Source organism: Stegostoma tigrinum, chromosome 6 (assembly GCF_030684315.1).
Source record: "Stegostoma tigrinum isolate sSteTig4 chromosome 6, sSteTig4.hap1, whole genome shotgun sequence".
Lineage (NCBI taxonomy): Eukaryota > Metazoa > Chordata > Chondrichthyes > Orectolobiformes > Stegostomatidae > Stegostoma > Stegostoma tigrinum.
Window position 1 is genome coordinate 13,427,492 of NC_081359.1, and position 19,031 is coordinate 13,446,522.

Sequence of the window (19,031 nt, forward strand, 5' to 3'; positions counted from 1 at the left end):
GCTCCAGACTCCACCAAACTTGGTCAACCCCAAGTGATGATAGGAAATGGCAAATACTTTACCCTGTTTTCCCAAGTGCTTAGATATTCAATTCTCTCCAAAATCATCCAGTCCTTTCATTCCCCTGCACTTGCATTTTTATTGAACACCCATTGAGATTTAATGTCTCTGTTGTCTAATGGTAAAGCAGAAAGCTAGGCCACTTGGAATGGTGTAAGTTTGCTTCCGGTCCATACTTCAGAAAATATGCATGAATTTTATAAATGGATATGATTATCTATGTTTGTTAGGTTTCTTGTGAAAGGTTTAGGTCTATTGGGAGGTGAAACTGGCAAAAGCCACATGTTGTTTTGCAGTTCTGAAACCATCTGTTTACTTTCTAAAAAAAAAATTGCACCAAAGTTTGGAATATCCTCGTGCCTATACTAGGCATGACAAGAAGGATACAAAATTTTTGTTCAAAACGTGTGCTATTTCCATGATTCCCACTGTTAATCGCCCCATCTCAGCGTCTAAGGGATGAATATTCACTGTCCTTATTCTTTGTTTTCCCTTATATATTGATAGAAATTTCTTTGTCTATTTTTATATTTTGCTAGTTTTCTTTTGTACTCTAATTTCATCTTATTTAAGTCATCTTTTACTGGTCTCTAATTTTTTTTCAATCTTCTGAGCTACCATTAACCAATGATTATGAAAACATGAAAAGAAAAGATTACATCTAAGAAGGCTAAGGAGAACTGGTATGATGGCATCTGTGATGAAGGAACTGGAAAGAAGTCAATAGGAGAAAGGAGAAAGAAAACGTATTTAAAGTTATAATTTTCCATAATTCGTAATCAATAATTGTTGTATAATTCCAACCAAACCCATTTCGAAAATCAAAGACTTAGGACTCAACTCACCCCTCTGCAACCAGATCCTCAACTTCCTCACCCACAGACCACAATCAATAAGGATAAGTAACAACACCTCCTCCACAATAATCCTCGACATCAGTTCCCTGCAAGGCTGTGTACTCAGCTACCCACTGTACTCCTTATACACCCATGACCGTGTGGCCAAATTTCACCTCAACTCCATTTACAAGTTTACTGACAACAATACCATTGCAGATTGGATCTCAAACAACAGGAAAGAGATGGAGTGCTCAGTGGCATGATGTAAAGACAACAATCTCTCCACCAATGTCAGCAAAATGAAATAGTTGGTCATAGACTTCAGGAAGCAGTATGGAGGACATCCCCCTATCTGCATCAGTGGTGCTGAGATGGAGATGTTCATGTTCCTGCATCAAGTTCCTAAGAATGATGATCACCAACAATATATCCTGGTCTACACATGTCACCACAGTTGTCAAGAAAATACACCAACACCTCTACCTCCTCAGGAGGATAAGGAAATTTGGCATGTTCACAAAGACTCTTACCAATTCTTATAGCTCCTTCATAGAAAGCATCCTATCTGGATGTATCACAGTGTGGTATGGCATCTGCTGTTCCCATGATCACAAGAAACTATAGAGAGTCGTGAACACAGCCCAGCCCATCATGCAAACCAGCCTTCCATCCACTGATTCCATTTATACTTCCCGCTGCCTTGGGAAAGCAACCAACATAACCATAGATGCCTCCCACCCCTGCTATACTCTCTTTCACCCTCTTCTGTTGGGCAGAAGGTGTAAAGTTTGGAATACAAGTATGAATAGAATCAAGACCAGCTTCATTGCTGCTTTTATCAAACTTCTGAAGGGGCCTCTCAAATGTTAGTACTAATGTCTCTCTCTGCACCTTCCCTGCAGCTGTACCGCTGTATTCTGCACTCTATTCTGCTACCCTGATGCATTTTTTTATTGTACGATCTGCCTGTATAGCACACAAAGCAACATTTCTCATGGTATCTTGGTCCACATGACCACAATAAATCAAACTCAAATTTCCATCAGTCAAAGATTTCACTATCTAGTGCTCTCCTATTGACTTCTTTCCAGTACCTTCATCACAGATGCCATCATACCATTTCTCCTTAGCCTTCTTACATCTAATCTTTTCTTTTCATGTTTTCATAATCATTGGTTTCTTTTCCTTTCCCATTGCTAATTTCTTCTCTCATCCACTCCCTTTCTCTTTTCCATTTCAATAATAATTCTTTTGCATCATAATTTCTTCCATCCTTTTGCTTCCCTTTTCTTTTTCTGAGACCATTGTATGTTCCTTAATCCTGAAACTTCACACTGGTTTCCTAATTTAAGAGGCAATGTCCATCTGATGTTCTCATCTGTCAATAGGTCACTCTTACCTAACACCATTGATAATTCTAAGATTGACTGCCAGCATCCACAAATTTCAGAGTTTTGAGAAGATTTGTAGCTCAGGTTGATGTTCTGGATGTGAGTTTGCTCGCTGAGCTGGAAGGTTCGTTTTCAGACGTTTCGTCACCATTCTAGGTAACATCATCAGTGAGCCTCCGACGAAGCGCTGGTGTTATGTCCCGCTTTCTATTTATCTGGTTAGGTTTCCTTGGGTTGGTGATGTCATTTCCTGCGTTGGTGATGGTGATAAATAGAAAGCGGGACATAACACCAGCGCTTCGTCGGAGGCTCACTGATGTTACCTACGAAACATCTGAACATGAACCTTCCAGCTCAGCAAACAAACTCACATCCAGAACAAATTTCAGAGAATGATGTTTTCAATGTCCACTATCTGTTGTGATAATGAGCAAAGCTCTGGATAAGATGGGGGTTGAACGTACCCAATGCTGCCTCATCCTAATGACTACTTTTGTGTGTAGCTGCATTAAGATGTGTGTAATGCCTTGGTATTCAAACGCTAAGTGTCACTACATACTGAGGTTCTATCTGTTCCCAGTGTTGTGAAGAATGGGCTTGGCCGTGTTACCATGGAATGCTTCAAGTAGTTGGACCGCTCTGCAAATTTCTATATGAGGGACAGATGATGCAAAGATAAATACCTTTGACCACAAGTCCGTCAGGAATTAATCAGCACAGAGCATCCTCAAGGCCCTGCAGGAAAAGGACAGGGTGGATCCTATTGGATTGTTCCCTGAGCAGACTGTTAAAGTCAGTTGGCAGAATGCCTCATCCCCAGAATTTTCCAACAAGCAACAAGACGTAGCTCAGTAGTGAGAAAGGCACTTCCTGTCAGATCCTTCATGCATGGTTTCTGTGTACCACCATACACTGTCCTCGAAGCAGCCGTTGGGGGTGTAGACACCATCACATATTGCCTTCTCGAATGTGCCTTTGCCAAGACGGTCCTGAGAGAGATGCAATGTTTTTTGGTGAGGTTCATCCTGAGCAACTTGGTGACCCGGAACTCTGTGCTCTATGGCCTGTTCCCAGGAGGCAGACCAAGATAAACATTAACTGTGCCTGGAGAACAATCATCATGGTAAAAGATGCTTTTTGTACTGCCGGAAATGTCAGCCTTCCAGTGTAAAAATTGACCTTGATTGAGTGTTGCAAATTAGCACATTCCTCAGGACTTGTGCTAGGGGATACACTAAACCCTGGGGCAGCTGCCGCCAAGACGCAGTGGGGGAAGAACCAAAGGCTAAGTTCTTTCTGGTAAAGTATAACAAGGGTCTGTTCAGTTGACAGGCCCTCTCAACGTCTCTAAATGAATACAAGAAGTTCCGTGCATAAATAGGAAATGCCGATGCTTCTTTTGCAAACATAGATCTCTGAGAAATGTCAAAATTTGAATATTTTGTTTGTTGCTTTACTCTGAAAATATTGTACAGGCGTGATTTAGAACCTTTGTATGTACTTACAGATGAATTTTATGAATAAAATATATTTTTGAAATTAAAAATTCTGTTGCGTTCAATCATGTCTGTTCATTCAAATAATTACATATCACTAGACTGTCACAAAACGTTCTTTCAATGAAACAAGAAAAAACAACACCCCAACCTCAACCACAATAACCAGCTTATATTCACAATATGACGTAAAACTGGGAAATGTTACAGAACCAAACAATGGAGTTGTATGATTAATGCAGAAATAACCAATGAATCTATCCAATTACCCATGAACCAACTAGTAGAACTGCCTGTTTGTAGCAGAACCGGTCAAGTGATTTACCAGATAATGTTAAATAGATTTTTGAAGCTATCGCAAGTTTTTTCTCTTTCTATCTGAGGATGAGACCGTTTTGGAGATAGATATTAAAAGTGACAGCCAAGTAGATCATCTCAAATCACATATCAGTGAGATGGACAGGTACAAGTACCTAGATTTGCCAAATTGGAGTAAATTTTTTAAACATTCAGATCTGAATTCTATCAGCACATGAAAGTATACTCCATGGAATTTAAAAATGAAAATGTGCACGTTTTGTGGAGCTTACTGAAGATTTTATAATTGAGCTTTGGGATTTCTCCCATTTCTATAATTGCTGATGTTTTGTCTCAGCTTTCAAGCATTTTATCTACTATGAACAAAGATCTGTTACAATCATTTAATAAATCATTTCCCCAAACACGTACCTGTCAACTTTTCCAGCATCTGCAGGATCTGTTCCAATTGCTTCCCTGGTAATAATAGAGCTCTACTTAAATCTTTTATGCAAAAGGTATGAAAAGCTCAGAAAAATATAATAAGAAACATTATTAACAATTACACATGACAGCCAAACCAACTAAGTTTCAGACATCCTGCTTGTGTCACTCTACCATTTTGGGGTTTCACCCCAGATGAGTTGTATAGTTCAAAAATCAGATTGATTGAATGGAGTGGGCCCTGGAGACAACAATCCCAGTGAGAGTGCAGATTGGGAAATTATGTGAACTCAGTTCTGAGATTAAAACCACAAGGATGCAGACTCGAGCACTGCTATTCACTCAGGGCAATTAACATCAGTGCCAATGAAAAACACTTAATTTGATTGCACTGCATGGGTAGACATTTGAAGATCGGTATTGGTACTTCATGAATTCTACAAAAACCACAAGATCATGAGGATTAGGGGTCTGTGTAGGCTATGCATCACATGAAGCCTGTTCTACCATTCAGCAAGGTCATAACTGATCTGCTTATGGCCTCAAACTTTTTGCATAGACCGTCAGCTTGGACAAAATTGTGTCCAAATAAATCCTGAAAATATTAACTGACACAGCCTCAATTGCACTCTGGTTTGAGAATTCATAGGATTACCATCCCCCAAAGGGAAGAAATTCTTTCTTATCTCTGACTTAAATAAAAGATCCCTTTATTTTTAAACTGTGTTCAATATTCTAGATCCCCCGCAAGTGTAAATAGTCTCTCGACAGCCATTCTGTCAAGTCCTCAGTGTCTTACATTTCTATAAAACCATTACTCTTTTATCTAAACTCTGAGTATAGACCCAACTTATAAAATCTTTCCCAATAAGACAATTCCTTCATCAAAGGAATCAGTCCAGTGAATCTTCTCTGAACTGTCTCCAATCTATTATATCACTCCTTAAGAAATGTAACCAAACTATATATCATTTACCTTTCTAAATACTTCCTGTCTCTGCATGCTACCTGTTTGTCATTCAGGCATCCAGTTTCATCCAGTGTCCTTCTGTATTGCAGGAGTCTCACACACTTTCAGTAATATTTGTTTTTCTGTTTCTTCTGTCAAAATGGACAAGCTCACACTTTCCCATATTTTACTCCATTTGCTTTTTACTTTAGCTACTCACTTATTCAAACTTTGCACTCTCTGTATCCTCCAAACAAATTGCATTCTTAACTATCTTTGTACATATTCTCATCATATTTTTCTACAATGCAGTTGGTCCCATCAACCAAGTCTTCAATATAGACCATAAATAGTTGAGGCCTTGGCACCAGTCTTTGTGGCACTCCAATTAGTTACAGCTTGGCAACCTGAAAATGATCAATTCAGACCTGACTTGTTGTTCCCTCTTAGTTAGGCACTCCTCATTTTAACCTAATATATTACCACCACAACCATGAGTTCATATCTTGTGTGATAACCTTTAATGTGACACCTTATTGAAAGTCCTTTGGAAATCCCAATCTAATTATGTAAAACTATAATACTAAAATAACGCTTCAGACAATACTGGTTCCCCTTTATCCATTCTGCTTGTTAGCCCCTCGAAGAATAGTAAAAAAGTTTGCCAAACACAACTTTCCTTGCATAAAACCAAGTTGCTTCTACCTGATTGTAAGATTATCTTATAAATAGTCCACTACCACATCCGTAAAAATTGATACTAACATTTTCCCATTGACTGATACCAGGTTAATTGGCTTACAAATGCTTGCATTCTGTTTCCCTTCTTTCTCGAATTAAAATGTCACATTTCCAGTTTTCCTATGCACTATGACTGTAATGTTAATCCTTTTAACTTTATTTCTTATTTTTCTAACTTATACCATGAATTACTGCAGCGTAATGTTTTATTTCTTTTTTTTTATTTTGCGTCTAAAACTTGTACCTAGGTACATTGCTCCTCACAGCACTATCTTAGGTACAATGTTACAAACTTTTCAGTGTACTCCTGTACTTATGTACTTGAGTACACAGGACAACAAAACTAATTCTAATTCTTCTAATTCTAAAGGACATGTTCAGAATCAAGAGAGCTTTGGAATTTGGGCCCAAAATCAAGGGTAGCACACTCATCGCAGAACAACGCAGTACTCACTGACCTGATATGCTGACGGAATGGTGCACTTTTGGAGGTGATATCTTTCAGGAGAAATATTAAAATGAGGCCCTGTCTTCCATCTCAGATGAAATTGAAAGATCTTATGATCATCCCTCAACCAAGACTGAGACTCGCTCATCTGGTCATTGATCTCATTGCTGTTTCGGGAGTCTACTGTGCACTGATTGGCTGCTGAGATCTTTACATTACAGTAGTGACAACGCTTCAAAAGAAAGAAAAAGACTTGTATTTATATTGCTCCTTTTAATCATGAACAAAATCACTGTGCAGTCAAATAAGTCCCTTAGAAGTGCAATTGTTGGTGCACTGTTGGAAAGTACTTCATTAGTTGCATGTGAGAAATATTTTTGACATCCTCCTGCCATGAGAGATTATCTCGATTCCTTTTTACATCATTAATGTCACACAAAGTTGCTCCCCTTATATTTCTAAATTAATTTTAGTAAACTATGTCAAATAGTCAGACCACGTTTGAGCAACTACCTGATTGTATTACGATTTTAAAAATACCCCACTACTGCCTTCTTAAAATGGCTTAATAATTACAGATGATAGGAGGCTTAGACCCACGATGGCATTTTCCTTGCAAACACTAACTATCCCAGGACAGGGCTGGTGGAGTCGGTCTGTGACAGGTGGTAGGGGAACCAGTGAGCTGATTTATCAATGATCTTCCCAATGTTTTGCAACACTCATGACTCCTCAGATACTGAAGTAGCCCATGTTCAGATGAAACAAGGTTTGGACAATATCCAAGACTGATAATTGATAAGTAACATATATGCCACACAATGACCATGTCCAATAAGAAACAATCTAACCACAGCCTCTTGACATTCAATGTGGTTACCATCACTCAATTCCCCACTATCAATAACTCACCATATGAATACAGTGGCTCCAAGAGGATGTCAGCGCCTATGAATACTGCAGCGAGTAATTCACCTCCTGACTCCTCATAGCTTGTGCACCATCTTCGAGGCACAAGTCAGGGGTGTAATGGGATAGTCTCTGATTTCCTGGATGAGGGCACCTACAACAACACTCAAGAAGCTTGACACCATTCAGGACAAAGCACACCACTTGATTCGCATCACATCCACAAGCATCCACTCCCCCCAACCCTGTCATGCAGTAGCAGCAGTGTGCATTACCTACAAGATGCACTGCAGAAATTCAAATTCTCAGACAGCACCTTCCAAACTCATGAACACTTCCACCTGGAAGGGCAGGAGCAGCAGATACATGGGAAAACCACCACCTGCAACTTCCCTTCCAAGCTACTCACCATCCTGACTTGGAAATATATCACTGTCCTTTCACTGTTGCTTGGTCAAAATCCTGGAAGTCCCTCCCTTAGGACATGTGGTTCACCTACAGCAGATGGACTGCAGTGGTTCAAGAAGACAGCTCATCGCTATCACATCAAGGATGACTAGGAATGGGAATTAAATGCTGGACAGCCAATGAATCCTCAAGTGAACCCTAAAAGAAATCTGATCTTGGGAGAATCACGAGCAAGACAAACATTTATTGCCCATGCCTAACCGCTCTTGCAAAAGCGAGGAACATTTTTGAACTACTTCAGTCAATCTGGTGTAAGCATTCTAATAGTACTGTTAGGGAAGGATGTCCAGGATTGTGACCAATTGACATTGAAGGACCAATGATGTAATTCCAAATCAGGATGGTGCATAGCATGGAAGGGAATTGTGCAGGTGTTACGCATCTGTTTTCCTAGCCATCTTGTTACTGGAGGTTGTAAGTTTGGAAGTTGTTGCTAACATGCATCTCAAAGATCCAACATACTGCAGCCACTGTCTACCAGTGATGAAGTAAGTAAATGATTTTGATGGTGATGATGATGGTGTGCCAATCAAGTTGGCTGCTTCTTTTTGAATGCTGCTGAACCTCTGACATGCTGTTTGAATCACATTCATTAATAGAAAGTACCCATCACGTTCTGTATTTGTATCTAATAGACAGTCAGCTGGATGTGGGGAGACAGGGGTAGGTTACCACTGCAGAATTCCTAGTCTTTGACACATTCATGAAACCATAATGTTTATATGACTGATCCAATCAATTACCTGCCACTTATCATCCTAAGGTCACTTTGATGACTCAGGGTAGATTGATGAGATTGCCATTGATTGGACAGGAATGTTAATTGGATGGCATCAATATCTGCATTTTGGGAAATTAGTGTCCTCTGATTTTCTTGCTAATTTTCTTCTGGGCAAGTTGTCGGCTTTCCTGGTCTGCCTAGTAACTCTATTCAAGATGCCACATGAAGATATAAACTCATTTGTATAATAACAGAATGTTCCTGCACAGAAAGAGGTTATCTACTTAATGTATTTCCTCCACATGAATGAATCACCGCATTCTGGTGTAACAATAAAGTCAATAGGGTATGAATCTATCCAGCTAAAATAGGTTCCTGAAATAGGGTAATGTAAAATCCAAACTAGCCCCAGAAAACAATCACTGCAGAGGGGGTCTGTGTAAATGAGTACTTTCTTCCAGAGCAAAGCAAATAGAGAATCAACTGGAGTGTGAAAAGTTGAGAGCTTTACATACCTGCTAAACGAAGTTAGGGGTGGCACTGTGGCTCAGGGGTTAGCACTGCTGCCTCACAGCACCAGGAATCCAGCTTCAATTCCAGCCTCGGGTGACTGCCTGTGTGGAGTTTGTACGTTTTCCCCGTGTCTGCGTGAGTTTCCCCCCAGATGCTCTGGTTTCCTCCCACAGTCCAAATATGTACAGGTTAGGGTGGATTGGCCATGCGAAATTGCCCACAGTGTTCAGGGAAGTGTAGATTAGGGGAATGCGTGTGGGTAGGATTCTCTGAGGCTCACTGTGGACTTGCTGGGCTGAAGGGGCCTGTTCCCACACTGTAGGGATACTATGGTGATCTATGAGTTCAGAGTGAAGGAGACGTACTAATAAAAAAATAAAACTGTTGCTGCTGATAGGTTGAATGGTTGCAATGACCCCTTGAAGTAAATTTTCTTCATCAGGGATGTGAGAGTGCACCTTGTCATTTTATTTTGTTTTGTTACCACATTCTTAAACTTGTCGAAAGTAACTTACAACACTAATGTTTTGCCTATGTTATCCAATGAGGCCCTCTAGTGGCTAGAACTGTTATTAAAGCCTAAGTTATTTGATGTAAGTTTCATATTTGTTGCTTTTTCGTAGTTAATCATGGAACTTTGGGATCATATTCAAGATCAGTGCTTATAGCACACTCTTAATTTCCCTTGAAAAGGTGGAACTGAGTTGTCTTCCTGGACTGTGGCAGTCACACAGTGAATCTCACGGTTCTCTAAGATAGGGAGTTCCACAATTTTGAGTAAACAATGAAGAGAGAGTGATGTGGTCAGCATGGTGTATGTCTTGGAGGTAATGGTGTTGCTATGGAATATCTGAAAGATTTCACTGAGGAAGAAAGCAGGGCCAAGAAAATTATGAAGGATGTTGATGATGGAGACATGGAGACAGGTGGTTACATGCAACTCGGAAAGTATGATTGTCCTTGCTCGAAATGGTTATTACCTGGTGATTATTCAGTGAGGATGTTAGTTGGATCTTACCCAGATTTCACTGCAAATGGCCACAAGCTGCTTCATTACCAGAAGAGTTGTGGTAAAAGAAGTACTTGTGGATGTTTGCTAACACCTCAAAGAGCTTATTCAAAAATAAAATACTGCAGATGCTTGAAATCTGAAACCAAAACCGAAAACACTGAAAGGCAGCAAGTGTGTGAAAAGAAACAGTTAAGAATTCAGGCTGATGTTCCTTTATGATGATTGGGAAAAGTTCAAGTTTTACGCAACCACAGAGGCAGTTTCAGCGGGAAGTATAGAACAAAAGAGAGGGGCTCTAATAGCAGAAGACTAGCAAAAGAGATTAAAGAAGGCAAAACACTCGAAAGTATTAGTGGACCAAGGCAAAAGGAGGTGGTAATGGAACAAGAAATAAAAGATCAGATTAAAGGAGGAGAAAATGTCAACAGAGTAGAGAGTTTTGAGTTGATTATGGAGAGCTAACACATACTTATAAAAGACAGATCATGATTGACTAATCTAATTGAATTGTTTAATAATGCAAAAGAGAAGGCGGTTTAAGGGAATGGATTTGATAAAACACCATGTTAAAAGATGGTTAACAAAATTTCACGCTTTGTGGAATAGGAAAGTGAGTGCCTAATTAGACTTATAATTGACAAGAAATAGCAAGTTATGGTGAGAGAGTATGTAATTTGGGAGGAAAGAGTGAGAAATGGACTATTTTTTAAATTAGGAAAGACTTCAGAATTCTGAAGCACAAAGGGACCTGGAAGAGTCAGTTCAGGATTCTCTTAAGGTTAATGTGTGGTTCACTTTGCAGTTAAGAATGCAAATTCAGTAGTAGAATTGACTTCAACAAGAAAGCTGAACAAAGTGACCAGGGCATCATGGAGTAAGAGGCCACTAAAGTGAAAGTAGTTAGAAGTCGTGTAATAAGGGACAGTGGCATTCAAGGAATTGACACTGTTCATTGCATTTAGAGCAAGAAATAAGTGAATATGTCACTTGTCTGGTGTCAGAGTTAAGGACATCACTTCAGAGCTGTTGGGTTTAAAAACGATATTTGGCAAGCTTGCTGTCATTGCTCAGTCCACTGGGACATCATGAGGCATTTGAATGGGATGTTGGTGAGGCCATTTTCAGAGCACTATGTTCTGGTCACCCAGCTATAGGAAGGATATTATTAAATTGGAGAGGGTGCAGTAAAGATTTACAAGAATGTTCCTGAGACTGGAGGGTTTGGAGTTATGAGGACTGGCTGGATGGGCTGGGACTTTTTTTGCTGGAGTATAAGAGGTTGAGTGGTGATTTTGTAGGAGTTTATAGAATCATAACAGGCATAGATAAGGTGAATAACAAAGGTCTTTTCCCTAGGATAGCGGAGGTCCAAACTAGATGGCATAATTTTAAGGTGAGAGGAAAAGATTTAAATGGAACTGAAGCGGCAACTTTTTCACACAAGATTGGTTTGTATGTGGAATGAACTGCCAGAAGAGGTGGTAGATGCAAGTACAGTTACAGCATTTAAAAAGTATTTGGATAAGTAAATGAAGAGAAAAGATTTAGAGGGTTATGGGCCAATGCAAGCAAATGGCACTAGATTAGTTTGAGAAACTTGGTTGGCATGGATGAGTTGGACAGAAGGGTCTGTTTCCATGTTGTGTGGCTCTTTAAATTGGAGCAAGGGTTGGAGGGGACCAACAATGTGGTTACCATGGGTACCTGTGGAGTCTAAGAAAGAGGATTGTTGAAGGTATATGAGCAACTAGAAAATAAATTAAAAAGCAGTAATAACTGCTTGATCTTTACTTGAATGACAAGCAAATTGGCATTACAAAAAATAAGGCAAGAGAGTTGACAGCAAGTCTCAAAGATTTGATGTAGGGTTGTAGGGTTTTGGCTTGTGGGATACAGGCATACTAGGGAAAAGAGTGCCGGCCTTAACAAGTTAGTAACACTGCTGGATCTGGGAATCTACAACTGTTGAATAGTGTAAATTTGAAGGTACAATCTTGCCAGCGCTAAGTGAAAGGCCCAAGATAATCAACCCTCAAACAAATCTTTGAATTGGTACTCAGGCCAAATGGCTAAGCTTTCAATCTCTGACAATTACCTGTCTTGAATTATTTGGTTTGTAATGGATTAGAAGGAAAGTTAAGCTCAGGTTAAAGTATTAGCATCTGTATTCATTATACTTTTAATATCTTGAATAAACTGACTAACTAGTGGAGAAAATGTAGAAGATCAAATTTGTAAGAAAATTACAGATGTGTGGAAGAAATATAGATCAGTTATAAGTTAGTAATGTTGATTTTTTGAATGTAATCTGTGGTAAAGAACAGAGAGAATGCCTACAGGGTATTCAGAGAAATTTCTGCAGCAATTTTTTTGAATCCAAAAAGAAAAGGAGCACTGTTAGAAACTAAATCAGAAATTGCTGGCAATGCTCAGCAGGTCTGCCAGCATCTGTGGAGAGAAATCAAAGTTAACGTTTTGGATCAGGTGACCCTTCCTCAGAACTCCTCAGGAGCATTGTTAAACCTAATTGTTGGGATCAGAGTGGGTTAAGTGGACCAAGTAGCATAGATGAAAATTTAAATAGCAACAACTTTAATGTCATAACATTTAGTTTGGCCATGTGAAAGGCTGAAGAACCATGCAAGGTAAGAATAATTGACTTGAGAAAAGCCAACTTAAATGGGGTAAGAATAGAAGATAATAAAATGTGAGGCTGGATGAACACAGCAGGCCAAGCAGCATCTTGGCCAAACAAGTTGGAATCAAATATTGACAAGCAAAACAATAATTGAACAATGAATTGCCTTTAAATAGGAGATAGTTTGAGCAAAGTAGAGGTATCTTCCTCATGAAGGGGAAAGGTGGGCCAAACACATCAAGAGGTCCTTAAATTGAGACTAAAGATGTAGAAAAAAAAGTATGCTTCTAACAAATGCCATGTGGATAATACAACTGAGAGCCAGGCTGAATATAAAATGTTCAGCATTTGGCGAGAAAATAAATAAGAGAAACAATATGAGTCTGAAAAAGATGGGCAGCTAACATAAAAGGAAATCCAGAAGTCTTCTTTAGGCATATAAATAATTTTTAAAAAGTCAAAACAGGAGCGGGGTCAATTCGGGATCAAAGAGGGGTTTATACATGGGGACGTGGGCTATGGCTGGGACAATAAACAAATACTTTACATTTGTCTTTACCTGAAGAATATGTTGTAAATGTTGTGGTGAAAATAGATATAATAGAGCCTTGAAAGGTTTAAGGTTGATATGAAGGAGCTAGTGAGTGAGCTGTTTCTATTTCAAGTTGGTAAGACACCAGAACCAGATGACCATAAAATCTTTTGACACACGAGAAAGGTTAGGCTATTTGGCCCATCAAGTCTGTTCTATTTCCTCAACCCAGTTCTCCAGCCTTCCCCATAACCCATGGACCCCCTCACCAAGCCAGAAACTATCTATCTCTTGATTAATATTTTCAATGACTTGCAGCAATGAATTCCACAGATTTGCCACCCACTGGCTGAAGATATTCCTGCTCAGCTCACATCTAAAATATCATCCCTTCACTCTGAGCTTGTGCCCTCAGGCTCTAGTCTCTTCTGCTGGCAGAAACATCTCTTCTATGTCCACTCTATCCAGGCCTCTCACTCTTCCATAAGTTTCAATTAGATCCCATCTTATCCTTCTAAATTCCATTGAGTACAGACCCGGAGTCCTCAACTGTTCTTCATATAACAAGATTTTCATCTTTGGGATCATTCGTATAAACTCCTCTGGACTCCCTCCAACACTAGCACATCCTTCCCTACACATGGCCCCTAAAATTGGTCACAATATTCCAAATGTGGTTTGACCAGAGCCTCATACAGCCTGGCCAGTACATTTCTGCTCCTGAATTCTCACCCCCTTTTAATGAATGATAACATTGCTTTTGCCTTTCTAACTGCCAAGTGAACCTTCATCTTAACCTTAGAATCTGGAACCAGGACTCCCAAGTCTCTTTGGGCTTCAGATTTCTGAAGATTTTTTTTCCATGTAGAAAATAGTCTATGCCTCTACCAAAGTGCATTATCTCACACTTTCCCATCTGCTGCTTCTTTGCCCAATCTCCTAGATTGTCCAAGTCCTCCTGCAGCCTCCCTGCTTCCTCAACACTACTGGTCCCTCCACCTATATTTGTGTCATCTGCTAACTTAGCAACAATGCCCTCAGTTCCTTCATCCACATTGTTAATATACAATATGAATAGTTGTGGTGCCAACACAGACTCCTGCAGAGCTCCACTAGTCACCAGCTGCCATCTGAAAATGATCTACTCCCTGCCTTCTGCCAGTCAGACAATCCTGTATCCATGCCAGTACCTTGCCCCGAACACCATGGGCTCTTCTTTGGCAGCACCTTGTCAAAAGCCTTCTAGAAATCCAAATAGATCAGGTGTTCTGGTTTTCCTTTATCTAACTTACTGATTATCTCCTCAAAGAATTCTAACACATTATTCAGGCATGCCCTCCAATGAGATGCATGGAAGGATGTGACAAGTAGTGAGATTGGAGATTGAGGAGGCACTAGCAATAGTTTTTCATCTTCCTTAGACTGCAAATGATGCTGGATAATTGCAAACATTATACCTTTGTTCAAAGCAGCATCCTTCAAGCCATTCTATTATCTCTTGTGATAACAAGGTATAGAACTGGATGAACACAGCAGGCCAAGCAGTATTAGAGGAGCAGGAAAGCTGATGTTTCGGGTCTAGACCCTCTCCAGCACCTGCACTTCCTACTATCTCTGAAACTATTATCTCTTGCCCGCATTTCCATGTATTTACCAATTTGATTGCTCCAGGAAGCAATAAACCCCAACCCAACACACGCAACCTCCAAGCTGTTTCAACATCCGAAACTCCTCCATGAAATAAAGGGACGTATGATCTGATACGTCCCTTGAATGCTTAACTCTTCGCGTTTCGATGAAAACAAACTGATGGTGTAGGGTTCGAATGTCAATATCACAACAACTCCGGAGACATTCCTCAAAACCCTGTCTCTCTGCGAACGGCGCACTTCTGTCAGATTTCTCTGAATTCCCAATATCTGGCACACAACTGTTGTTAGATGTGTGCTTCTCATCACTTGAACTGTCCCAGTGACCAAGGCTTTTGTGGAGATAAAATGATTCACAATAGGATTCGTGTAAAAACACTGTCCCTTCCGTTAATCTGGCAATCTAAATAAAATAAAGGGTACAATTAACAGTTGTAACGAGCTAAGCGTCCAAAGCCCAAATTCCAAACGTTGGTTCTATCCCGGCAATACCCCAGTGAACATTTGGAAGTTGGAAATCCCCTGGTTAGAATGTGGAACCGACAGCTCCACCCAGTGACTGGGTAGGCTTCAGGAGTGGGCAGGTTAAAATAAAGGGTTAGGGGTGTTTGTCCGCTTTTGAATGGCGCGTCGTGCGCCAGCAGATTTGTGTAGGTCGCCATTCGTCAAGGCAAAATAACCCCTTCCCCGCACACCCACTGTCCCTTTACTGGGACCAGCTGACAGACCTACATGATTTAAAAACTAAAACAGCCACTGAGAGAGGGAAACCGATTGACGAGCAAACAATTGGCACAGCCAAAACATTTTCTGAAGGAGGTTGTGTCATTATTAAGCGCTGATTATTTAGCATTTCGATAAATGACAACATTGTTAGCACTGGATGAAACGCGAGAGTAATTAATTCAGCTGGGAGAATAAAGGTAGGAACTCTATCAATATTTAAACACCTGGCATCATATCTAGAGAAGAGGACGTTTGTCACTACGGACCTAGAATGTGGGGGAAATTCATCAGCCTCCGTTTCCGGGAAACGCGTCAGAGAGTCCAGAAACAGAAATCTCGTGTAATTCCATTCTGAAAACTGCTCAAAGGGACAGAGATCGTGGGAATCTGCCCTTCTACATGGATTCACTGAAAGTGAAGCACTTCACAACAGCTGCTGTGAAGTCACAGTTGCTTCCAATGTTCAGGGGTCCACAGATCAGCAGCAGAGATCTTATATACCCCATCCCTCCCCAAGAACTCAGTCAACATTGACCGGTCCCCATTGATAAAACATCAAGGGTGGCTGTTTTTACTTTCACGACCGGCGACAGTTAACGTGCTGTCAGGATTAAGAGAACTAAGAGTAAGAACCAGCAAACGCCACAGCCGTGGGAGGAGCCTCGATTCTAACGCCAGTATCTTGTCATGTCCTGTTGCTTTTCTCTATCCCGCAATGTCTTTCCCTCTCCTTTTGCATTTCTTTTATATTTTCAGCTCTTCTGTGGGGTTTATCCCGCGCTTGTTCTCATCTCTTCATGCTAGAAGGAAAAGCAAACAAGGCACCGCAATGGAGGTAATGCTATCCCAGAATGCACAGGGCTTCTGAATCCCATCTATGACAGTCAGCCTGCTCGCCTTAAGAAAGCATTTCACCAAACCCATTGCTCGCGCTTCGGCGAATCACATCGGTCTGTGCAGCAGAACGAGACTCCCCCAGAGATACTCCGACCTTCCCCCAGTGGACGAATCTCCCGAGGTAGCTCTGAGGAATGTGGAGAGTAATGAGAGTTTGGAAGGCCGGGTGAGTCGGAGTTGGGGCAACAGCGAGTCAGTTACAAAGCCATCCTGTGGCATTGCTCCACTCAACACTACTTGGGTAACTATTCAGGTAAGGGATTCGGATCTCTCCCAAATATCTCTCAGAGATTGAGGAAGGAATTCCAGTGCTGAGAATTGATGCTGTTTTTCCCAGTTAAATTTGACAACCGGAGAGGATAGGAACATGGAGAGATTTGGAATCAAGGATGAGAATTTAAATTCGGGCTATTGAAACTCAACTGAAACTCAATGCACCAACAAGGATTCAGTGGGTGAGGTTGGGGGTTCTCAAAAGGATGTCACAAAGGGGCCATGTTGGGAGTCGGGAAGAGGATCAGTGTGTGTAATCAGGCAGCCAGTTGGAAAGCTACCCAGGAAATAGACTGGGATTTTTCTGTCAAACATTTCAAACTAGCAAGGTAAGTAACTGGAATGATCTGAGATCTCTGACTCTGAGAATTGGAAGCTTTATCATTAGGGAGCAGGGGAAATGATTTGCAACAGGACTTGCAAAGGATCCTTGCGTACAGCTTGGGCCATACATCTGGTCTCCAATGATCTGGAGACGAGAAAATCTTTGTTATAGTCAACTGTGTGGTGAACAGGTCATGATGTGTGTTACAACACGGTCAAAACACAATTTCTGAGCACCTTGTCAAATTTATCTATCTTAGAGCCTGCACAACCCATTATACACTATTTCTCTTTCATTCCCATTGGGAAAATTAAAACCTCAGAACATCATTCTGAATCCCAACCACCAAAATTCCAGTACTTTTGGGGATAATTTTCTTTTATTTATGGTCAGCATATTTTGAAGCATGGACTGAGCAGTTATATTATACAATGATTGTTTTCAACAGTTCTAACTCTAGAGCATTATCTGAGGCACAAAAATTACAATGACCCCACAATACAAATTTCCATCAGATGACTCCCACCAACAAAAGGGCTGGCCCAGCCTTATCCTACAGCAGACTCCAAGTTCACAGCTTCTTTCCAAATAGTACAGCACCTGCATTGCATTGCCCAACCTTATCCCAAACTGGAAGCCTGCAGAGTGGGACACATTGCATCCTCCTATCCCGACTCTACTGGTTTTAGAAAGGATGTGATAAAGAATGGTTAAATTTATGTGTTGTTCACTAATGTTGAACAACCTCAGTTGACTGTGGCCCAGATCTTCTCAGTTCATTTCCCTTGCTCCCTAATGATAAACCTTCTAGTTCTCAGGGTCAGGGAGCTCAGATCATTCCAGTTACTTACTTTGATAGTTACCCAAGAAATGTTTGACAGAAAAATCCTAGCCTAACTCCTGGGTAGTCGTACAATTTACTGCCTACTTACTCACACTGATCCCTTTCCTGACTCCCTCTTATTAACCCCTCTGACACCCCCACCATCCCGCTCTCTCCCTGACCAAAGCTGATGAATCCTCCACCCAACTCTGCCCCATTCCAGATTTCCCACTTGGTACCTATACCACGTGTCCTGATCGGTCAAACCCTCTTGGTCTGACCCAACCACCGCCCTATCATCCACCCACTTATGCACTGACATACCTCCCATTGTAAACACCTTCCACCCTACCATTTCACCCACCTGTCACCCTACCCTGCTGCCAATCTACCCACTTTACATTCTATCCCGATGACACGCTTACTAGGTGCCATCTTACCTACTTAGCACCCTAGCTAGTTGACAATGAGCATAGCTGTTGCCACACCGACCTGTCATTTTGCCTACATACCCACTCATCTTACCCACCTATCCACTTGTACACCTACACACTCACCCTTTCACTCATGCACCATTCACTAACAAACAGAGAAGTTTTGGGGCCTTGAAACTCATACCCGAATACCACAAAGAGTGCTATAAAGGAAGTTTAGTTCCATGTACATTCTCTTTGCCAGTCCCTTTGTGAGTTCCTACACTGGTGGAGTTCTTCTGAATTATCCATTAGAAGTTTGCAAAAAAAGTCTGCAGCTATACGATTAGTTCTGTGCCTGATTCTGATCAGAAAAATTGGACCAATTTTCCAACTGCTGGTGAATTCCTGCTCAGCCAGGAAGCTGCCTTGTGATCTCCTGAAAGCACAGAAAGAAAGATAGGCCT